Here is a 10129-nt window from a genome sequence, read left to right on the forward strand (position 1 = left end):
AGAACAACTGTAGCCTGTGTTTTGGGAGAGACAGAGGATTGAGATACTAGAAAGAGGGGAGAGTCAGAGAGACCTTGAGGCTCCTTCAGTTCAGCATATCAAACTACCATATCTTGGAGTATCGGTTTCTAAGCCCTAACATTTTGTTCAACAAATACTTATTTAAGACCTACTTTATTAGGGTAAAAAGCTAAGCTACTGAGGACTAAACTCTGACTTTTTTTATCTTGCCCAAATTCCTATCTAAGGTGTCTAGGGAGTCATACCCTACAAACCATAGATTCTCATCAGACAGGTTTTATTTAACCCTATATATTGTGACTTATTTTCCAAACCTGATTCTGGCATAACTGTAAATTAAAGAAAGAGGAAAGAAACATGAAAAGTGGCTCCACAGTCAAAGATATGTTTATTTTGGAGAATAAACCTGAGAGGGGCTTCTGGCTGATTTTGTTCAGGAATGCTATCTCTTACAGACTAAGAGAATTTATTGGTTTTAGGGTGAGAGAGCTTATCACAAGCTTGGAATGTTTCCATGTAGGGGAGAAGTTTATGGTGGGGTTGGAATGTCTTTGCTCAGAGGGGAGGTTATCTTGAGGCTGACATCTCTCCGGCAGGAGGGGGGTTATCTCAGGGCTGACATCTCTCCAGCCGGAGGGGAGGTAATCTCGGGGCTGGCATGTCTCTGGTTGGGGACAGGTTTATCTTATGGTTGAAATGTTTCTGGTCAGAAATGTCATTTGTGATTTATGATCATGCTGACTTTAGCCATTAGGTTGATGCCCTTTGGATTTAGGCAGTTTTTGATCAAGGTGAACTTTAAAATGGCGGTGCTTGTCTAAGATGGCGATGCTCCTGTTCTGTCAGTAACATTATGAGACAAGGGAGAAAATAAAAATATTTTACCCTCAAAACATGTTTTTTGTCACATTTTGAAATAGCTCTGCAAGCCATCCTTTGTGGGGGAAAATTCGTATCTGTAAGGAATCCCTATTAACACAGCTAGACCTTTTCCTTCCAGGCCCCTCCAATTCTAAATAGATTAACTGAGAGTCTAGCACCTTTAAAGGGTCTGAATAGGAAACATTTGTCATCTATTGTTTCTAAGGGGAGCTGCTATGAGACTTCAAAAGAACTTTGGTTTCCACAATCTTTTATCTTTATAAGGTCAGCCGAGAGAAAGGATAAGAGAGAGAGACCCAAGTTCAGGCAAACCTTTATTCAACCTGCCGGCTGCTCCATTACAGACAGAGGAGGCAGCCCTGAGCTTAAAAAATGAGGGGTTTATATGGGGCAGAGAGACCCTGGGGTTGTTTGCTGGTTAATTCTGCCACATACCACCTTGTGATGTTTATGATACATGGGGGTGTAGGTAAAGTTTGCTTATGCTTCCCACAACCTCCCGCTGGGTGGTCTGGATGGTTTGTAATTGGGGTTTGCTCATGGCAGCAAGTTCTGATAAGTGGTCTGCTGGCTCCACCACGGTGCCTAGATAAGGGCTTAGAAACGTAAAAAGCCTTAGGGGAAGAGGAGGGGTAGCCTGGAGAAGTTTGGGGGGGCGGGGTTGTTGGCAGTACCAAGAAGCTTTTTCAGGGCGATTTGTCCCTAACAGTCTTAACCTGAATGTTTGCCTTCTATTGATCCCAGGTCCTTAGACAAAAACTCAATCAACTGTCAACCAGAAATGTTTAAATTTACCTATAGCTTGGAAGCTCCGCCCCCTTCAAGTTGACCTGCCTTTCTGGAACAAACCAATGTATTCCTTAAATGTATTTGATTGATAGATGATGCTTCCCTAAAATTTGTAAAACCAACCTGCAGCCCAAACACCTTGGGCACATGTTCTCAGGACCTCCTGAGGGCTGTGTCATGGGCCATGGTCACTCATATTTGGTTCAGAATAAATATCTTTAAATATTTCACAGAGTTTGACTTTTCGTTGACACTACCATTACAAAGCGCCTCAACAATACAAAGACTCAAACAAAAAATCTACTTCTTTTCACATTAACAGTCGCAAGCTGCAAGCCGTCTTTTTGGTGGGGCAGCTCTACTTTAGGAATCGATTCATATTCAGGAACCCCATTCTTTCCCTTAGGGCATTGGTTACATCTGCCTGGCTGAAGCTGGATCATTGGGAAAAAGGGAAGGAGACCCTGGAGAATGCAGACACTGTCATAAGGCATAAGTCTCCAAGGGCACAAATCACCACTGCTCACATTTCATTCATGAACATTTGGTCATTTGGCCAAACCACTGCGCAGCTTGCTGAGACACATAGCCTGGTTCTGTACCAGGAAGTAGATAGATTTTGTCCCTTCTAACAATCTTCACTAAGCCACTCCCTACTGGTCACTGTTGGCTTTCAGGATACAGCACTGAGAGGGAAAAAGGAACAAAGTACCTGCTAGCACAGAACTCAGATGCTAGTGGAGTGAGACTCATCAAACACACATATGGCATCACCGCACATAGCTATAAGAGCTACGATGAAAACAAAAAGGGACCTGGGATGGAGAGTGACTGGGGCTGGGACAAGAAGGAAAACTTTTCTGAGGAGCTGACGTTTCAGATGAGATAAAGAGAGAATAAAGGATAGTAAAATATAAACTGCATAGTATGTAACAGGCTGTATGTCTACGAGAATTCTAAGTATTAAAATTCAGGCGAGCATATACACACACCCTTCTTAGATTATATAAAACCAAAATCAAGTATTTTATCCACCTTTTGTGGAAGAAAGACATTCTTAGAAATCAAATGGAAGCTATTAATAGAAATTGAAATCTGGAGCCATTAGAGGTGCAGAGACTGAAAACTGCTTTAAGTAAGCACTTGAGATTGATGCTATAATTTCCTCCTAAGGGAGCATAGTATATTGCATTCTGCTGTCAAGATATGTGAAACGATTGTACCCAACACTAGGTCAAAGGATGTTTGAGTAACAAAGTCCACCTTGTCCACTGACATAGATTCCTTGCTTGGCGAAACTTTAGTCAGGCTTCTGAATCTTCTGCTAGGCCCATCTGTGTGCTTTCTTATAAAATCCAGTTTTAGCAAAGTGTACTGCTTAGGTAGTTTAACAAGAAGCTCCCATTCTTAATATTGGATCATCCTCAATATCTTGATCAGGTTCCTCATCCCCACCAGCCACCAGGTAATGCCTGATCACCCTGCCTGCCTTCAGCAAGAATCCTGTAGGTCAGTTTAGCCAGAATTCCCCTTTCCCTTAGGCTATCTCTTACTAATTTTCTATTCATTGACCCCAACCCTACTCCTTGGCTATCAACTCCCACTTGCCCATGACGTATTTGGAGTTAAGCCCAATCTCTCTCCCAATTGCATTGCAAGACCTTGTTACAATGGTCCCTATACCTATTGAGATCGTCCTGAATACAGTCTTCCTTAACTGTACTTTAACAAGCGTCATTGAATAACTTTTTCTTTTCTTTTTCTTTTTCTTTTTTTTTAGAGATAGAGTTTCTCTCTGTCACCCAGGCTGGAGTGCAGTGGCACAATCACAGCCCATTGCAGCCTCAAACTCCTGGGTCCAAGTGATCCTCCTGCCTCAGCCTCCTGAGTAACTGGGACCACAGGTGTGTGCCACCATGCCCAGGTAATTTTTTTAAAAATTTTTTGTCGAGACAGGGTTTCGCTGTGTGGCCCAGGCTGGTCTCTAACTCCTGGGTTCAAGCAATCCTCCAGCCTCAGACTCCCACAGTGTTGGGATTACAGGCATGAGCCACCATGCCCAGATAGAATTTTTTTCTTTAACAAGATTCAGCTCCAAGTAAGCAGCAAGCATTTGGTGCAGATACATAGTAGGCAAAAACTGCACAGGGTTGACGGAACTCAAGCAACAAGGAAAGAGGGAAAATATACAATAGATAAAGCTAACTGGCTAAAGTTTTTATCAGTTTTAAATGAAGACAGAGTGAAAGCTAGTCTAAGAATACCATTTAAGCATATTAATACATGTTAGGCATCGTTGTTGCATAAAATTATGCTACTTAAACTGCAAACTATAAGATTCTCATTCCATAGTAAGCTTTATCATTAAATCCTTTTTATTGTCTATATTCGTAAAGTCCCAGGTTGAAGAACACTTATAATTTAATTATAATTATAATTTTATTATAAATAATAAAAACAACATCGACCTTGAGCACTGGCATAGATTGGAAGGTGGGGCAGGAAGAAGAGATAAAGAGAAAGTGTGGAAGTGAATGTCATCCTCTTATAGAGTAGGGACTCAAGAGACTGCCTGTGCTCAATGGAATAGGAAATTTAGGCTTATGTAGATTTTTTTAAAGACATAAGATATAGTCAAAGAAATAAAAAATAGGACAGCAGCAACGAGCGTACTAAGTGAAGAATCTCTGCAACCGTCATTGCAAGAGGATGACAATGTCTGAAAATAATTATTAAACAGCACTTAACATAATTTTGATTAAAGAAATGAACACCTCAACAAAATTAAAAAGGAATGATTAAAAGTGGGTTTCCTGGGGATAGGTGGGCCAAGGGTGAGGAAGGATGGGGTGAAGGAACTGTTGATTTTGTTATAAGTCCAGCAGCAACATATGATTTATATTAACCAGGACATACATGTTACTTTGTTCTAATTTAAAAATATAAATTTAATACTTTTAATTGTTAATTTCCAGATATCATTACAAATAAATATGTGAATCAGGTAGAACCTCAGGTGAACTGTAAGCACTGTTGTGATGCTTAGAGTGCTTACAACTGGCAAACAATGATGACAATAGTTATCTCTACGCTGCCTGTGCCCATGAGGCCTGCATCAGCATCCCCTAAGGCATATGTCACAAACTACAACTCCTGGGCCCAACTCAGAACTGACTCTGATTCTAAGAGAGAATGGTGAGAATTCACATTTTTAACACAAAAAGACTCAAGTCTTCAAGTTGGAGAGTTAGGAGACTAAAGAACATTTGAACAATATAGTCTATAAAAGTCTGAGCTCTCAAGGCCACCTCTGTTTGAAATACAATGATACCTCTTAAGCCAACAAATGTTTTAAAACATAGGGAATAGAGTTAATGCCTGAATCCATATGCAGTAGAATGAATGTTTGCATCACCCTAAACTTCCTATGTCACAATCCTACTTCCCAGTGTGATGATATTAGGAGGTGGGGGTCTTTGGGAGGTGATTAGGTCATAAGATGGAGCTCTCATGAATGAGGTTAGTGCCCTTATAAAAGAGACCCCAGAGCGCTCCTTTGTCCCTTCTACCATATGAAGACAAAATGAGAATACATCTGTCTATGAACTAGGAAGCAGGCCCTCACCAGTTGCCAAATCTACCAGTGCCTTGGTTTCGGACTTTGCGGTCTCTAGAACTGTGAGAAATAAATTTCTATTGATTTTAAGTCATGCAGTGTGTGGTATTCTGTAACAGCAGCCTGAATGGACTAAGACACTGTAGCTATTAGACGTCTGACTGGATCCATAGCTACCAGAGCCCGTGGGTTGGCAGTGAAATGGGAAGCATGGACACTCGGGATGACATGGACAGTGACAGGGAGAAGTGACACATCCCTAATCTGCAAGACCCAGAGAAGCTGCAGCAGTTAAGGTCAAGACAGCAGAACAGAGCATGGCCCCAGGGCTGCAGCAGGTAGACACAGGAGGCACCCATCCCTGCACATTTCCAAGGGAAGGAATGCATTTGGAAATGAGGTAGCACCTCCACTTATTAAACTGGTAGGGTCTGAGACTAAGAACTATTTCTCTTACTGCAGTCATTTTTCTTCATACCTTTTGGTTACCCTTACTGGGGTTGCTGGTGCCTGAGAAAGAAAATGATGTTGCAAACAGAAAGCAAAAGATTGTGAGTGTTTGTTTCTCTTTAGACTAAGACCCAGAAACCATTTTTAATTGATGTATTTTTAGCAAGCACTTACTACACATAGTTTGTGGTTCACTTAACATCTCTTGACTATGGGTCTGACATTATCGTATGAAAGGTGAGTAAGAGAAAGTGTTTGCCCTCAAAGAGTCAATTCAGTTGAGAAGGCAGACAAATATGCAGTTATAAAAGTGGTAAAGAGGTTGTATGTTTCTCCCTGGAAGAGTCGGTAAAGGTAGAATACCTTGCATTGAAAGCTCAAAGACAGTAACAAATGCATGAGCAGACTCCACGGCAACAAGCTATTTGATATAACTAGAGGTACAGTGGCAATAAATTACAGTGGGGAAGGAGGCAGTGACTTCAATGGTTCTTACCTAGGCTCCTCACTAGAGTCAGCCGAGGAACCTTTAAAGAAATAATAAGCGATCAGCAAAAATGGCAGAGTATACAGCTTCAAGCACCCTGTCCTCCACAGAAACAACACACAAATCATGCGGGAACTCTCAGAATTTGCTTTGCCAGAACACAAAAACAACACAAAAAATCAAGCAGAAACTCTCAGAATTAGCTTTGCCAGAAATGTGGGAAACAGAATCAAAGTGAACACTGAATAAAGGAAAAGCCAACTTACATATTGCTGAATTCTCTTTACTATTACTTTGTTAAGAATATCTGCATATTTATTCAAGAAAGATGTTGGTCTGTAGTTTTCTTTTTTTCTGATGTCTTTGGTTTATTAGGGTAATATTTACCTCATAGAATGATTTACAATGTGTTTCTTCCTCTTCTAATTTCTGGAAGAGATTATGTAAAATTGGTGTTACATCTTTAAACCAATGTTTGGTTTGTATATCTTCTATTGGTTTTGAAGATCTCTGACTGACACAATGAACAAATTAAACCCAAAGTTAACAGAAGAAAAGAAATAATAAAAATAGCAATAATAAATGAAATTAAAAAACAAAATAACAAAACCAAAAGTTGGTACTTCGAAAAGATCAACATAATTGACAAAGTTTTTGCATCTTCTTGCTTTTTTTTTAAAAAAAAAATCAATCTAGTTTAGCTGATATTTTTAAAAAGCAAGAAGACATAAATACCTAAAATCAGAAATAAAATTGGCGACCTTCCAATGAACTCACAGAAATAAAAAAAAGTATAAGATGATACTATGAACAATTGTACCCCAATAAATTAGATAACCTAGTTGAAACGGACAATTTTCTAGAAATATGCAAATTACTCAAGAAGAAATTGACTCAAGAAGAAATAAAAAATTTTATTAAACCCATAACAAGTAAAGTGATTGAATCAGTAATGAGAAATCTCCCAAATAGTAAATAGCTTCACTGTTGAATTCTACCAAATGTTTTAAGAATTAACACCAACCCTTCTCAAAGTCTTCCAAAAAAATAGAAGATAAGCACACAATTCCTAACTTATTTTCTGAGGCTCATTATTACACTGATATCAAAGCCAGGCAGGGAGACCACACTACATGAAAATAAAACTACCAACAAATACTCCTTATAAATATAAATGTAAAAATCCTCAACAAAAAATTAGCAAACAAAATTCAGCAGCATATTATAATGAGAATATCTTCAGTTTTATAAAGAACATCTACAAAAACACCCTATAAATAACATATACTCATTTATGAAAGGCTGGTAATTCCTCTTAAGATCAGAAGCAAGGAAGGATATGCCCTCTAACCATGTGTAATCAAAATAGTGCTAGAAGTTTTAGGCAGCACAAAAAGACATGAAAAGGAAATAAAGACATACAGATTGGAAAGAAAGAAATAAACTGTCTCTATTTGCAGATGACGTGATAACTGACATAGAAAACCCTAAGAAACATGCTGACATAGACACAAAAAACTTCTAGAAATACTGAGTTTAGCAAGGTGGCAGGATACAAGATGAACATACAAACATCAATTGCATTTCGATATTCTAGCAATAAACATGTGGAAATTGAAATTAAAAATTCAGTACCACTTACAATTACTTAAGAAAGGTGAAATACTCAGATGTAAATCTAATAACATATGTACAGGACTTATATGGTGAAACCCATAAAACACAGACAAAAGAATCAATGATACTATAAACTGAGAGATATTCTGTGGTCATGAATGGGAAAACACAACATAGTATACCAATTCTCTCCAAATTGAGGTACAAATTTAACACAATTTCCAAGCTAAACCAGCATATACCCCGTGACCTGCATGTATACATCCAGATGGCCTGAAGCAACTGAAAATCCACAAAATAAGTGAAAATAGCCTTAACTGATGACATCCCACCATTGTGATTTGTTTCTGCCCCACCCTAAGTGATCAATGTACTTTGTAATCTCCCCCACCCTTAAGTAGGTTCTTTGTAATCTCTCCCACCCTTAAGAAGGTTCTTTGTAATTCTCCCCACCCTTGACAATGTACTTTGTGAGATCCACCCCCTCCCCGCAAAACATTGCTCCTAACTCCACTCCCATCCCCAAACCTATAAGAACTAATGATGATCCCACCACCCTTTGCTGACTCTCTTTTCAGACTCAGCCCACCTGCACCCAGGTGAAATAGACAGCCTTGTTGCTCACACAAAGCCTGTTTGATGATCTCTTCACATGGATGTGCGTGACACTATTAAAATCCCAGACTATTATTTCTGTAGATATAGATCATTCTAAAATTCATATATGGAAAGGCAAAATAATTAGAACAGCTAAAACAATTCTGAGAACAACAAAGTAGACAAAATCTCTATTAATTTTCAAAACTTTTAGCTAGATAACAAAGATTGGGTGGCACTGGTGTAGGGATAAATTCATAAATCAATGGAACACAATAAAGAACCCCAAAATAACTCCACATATGGACTGCCACTGATTATTGACAAAATAATAGCAAACCAGCTAAAATAGCAACAGCTATGTAATAGAGGAAGAATACTCTTTTCAATGAATGGTCCTGGGGCAATTAGATATTGCAGGAAAAAAATGAAATCCAACCTAAATTTCAAATCCTATATAAAACATTAATTTAAAATGAATCATACAGATTTAAATATAAAACTTTAAAACTTTTAGAAGATAATAGAAAACTCCTGGGACTTCAAGTTTGGTGAATTCTTAGACATGACCCCAAAATATCAATTCATAAAAGATAAAAATGATAAATTGAACTGCATCAAAATTAAAAACTTTTACTCTATGAAAACCCCTGTTAAAAGATAAAAAGACAAGTACAGACATGGAAAAAGTATTTGCAAACCACATATTTGACAAAGGATCTAGAAAATATAAAGAACTCTTGCTGGACGTGGTGGCTCATGCCTGCACTTTGGGAGGCTGAGTAGGGAGGACTGCTTGAGCCCAGGAGTTGGAGACCAGCCTGAGCAACATAGTGGGACCTCATCACTACAAAACAACAACAGAAAGTTAGTTGGACATGGGAGCGCATGCCTGTGGTCCCAGCTACTTGGAGAGATTGAGGTGGGGAATTGCTGGAGCCCAGAAGGTCAAGATGGCAGTGAGCTGTGATTGCACCACTGCACTCCAGACTGGGCTATAGAGTGAGATCCTGTCACAAAACAAACAAACAAACAAACAAACACTTTCCAAAAATGTAAATTTGGGAAATATTAAATATATCAAAAAAGTTCAATTAGAAAATCAGAGAAAGACCCAAACTAACATTTCACTGAAGGGGATATACCAATGGCAACTAAGCACATGAAAAGATAATCAACGTCCTTACTTATTAGAATAATTAATGTAAAAAGTAGTGAACTTAAGAGTGGTAAAGCTGTGGAGAAGTTAGATCTCTTAGACATTGCTGGTGAGAATGTCAAATGGTACGGCTATTCTGGAAAGTATTTTTTTGCACATCCTTAAAAAACCTAAACATATGCTTACCATAGGACCCAGCAATTGCACTTCTGTGTATTTATCCAAGTGAAAGAAACACTGTCTGCAGAAAAACCTGTACACAAATGTTCACAGCAGCTTTATTTGTTATAGCCCAACATAGAAAAAAACAGCCTAAGTGTACCTCAATAGGTAAATGGTTCGATTAACTCTGGTACATCCATACCAGGTGTATTAGTTCATTTTCACAATGTTGTAAAGATACTACCTGAGACTGGGTAATTTATAAACAAAAGAGTTTTAATTGACACACAGTTTTGCAGGGAAGGGAAGGGAAGGAAGAGGGGGAGGGGAAGGGGAACAGGAAGGGGTA

Source organism: Symphalangus syndactylus, chromosome 7 (genome assembly GCF_028878055.3).
Source record: "Symphalangus syndactylus isolate Jambi chromosome 7, NHGRI_mSymSyn1-v2.1_pri, whole genome shotgun sequence".
Taxonomy (NCBI): Eukaryota; Metazoa; Chordata; class Mammalia; order Primates; family Hylobatidae; genus Symphalangus; species Symphalangus syndactylus.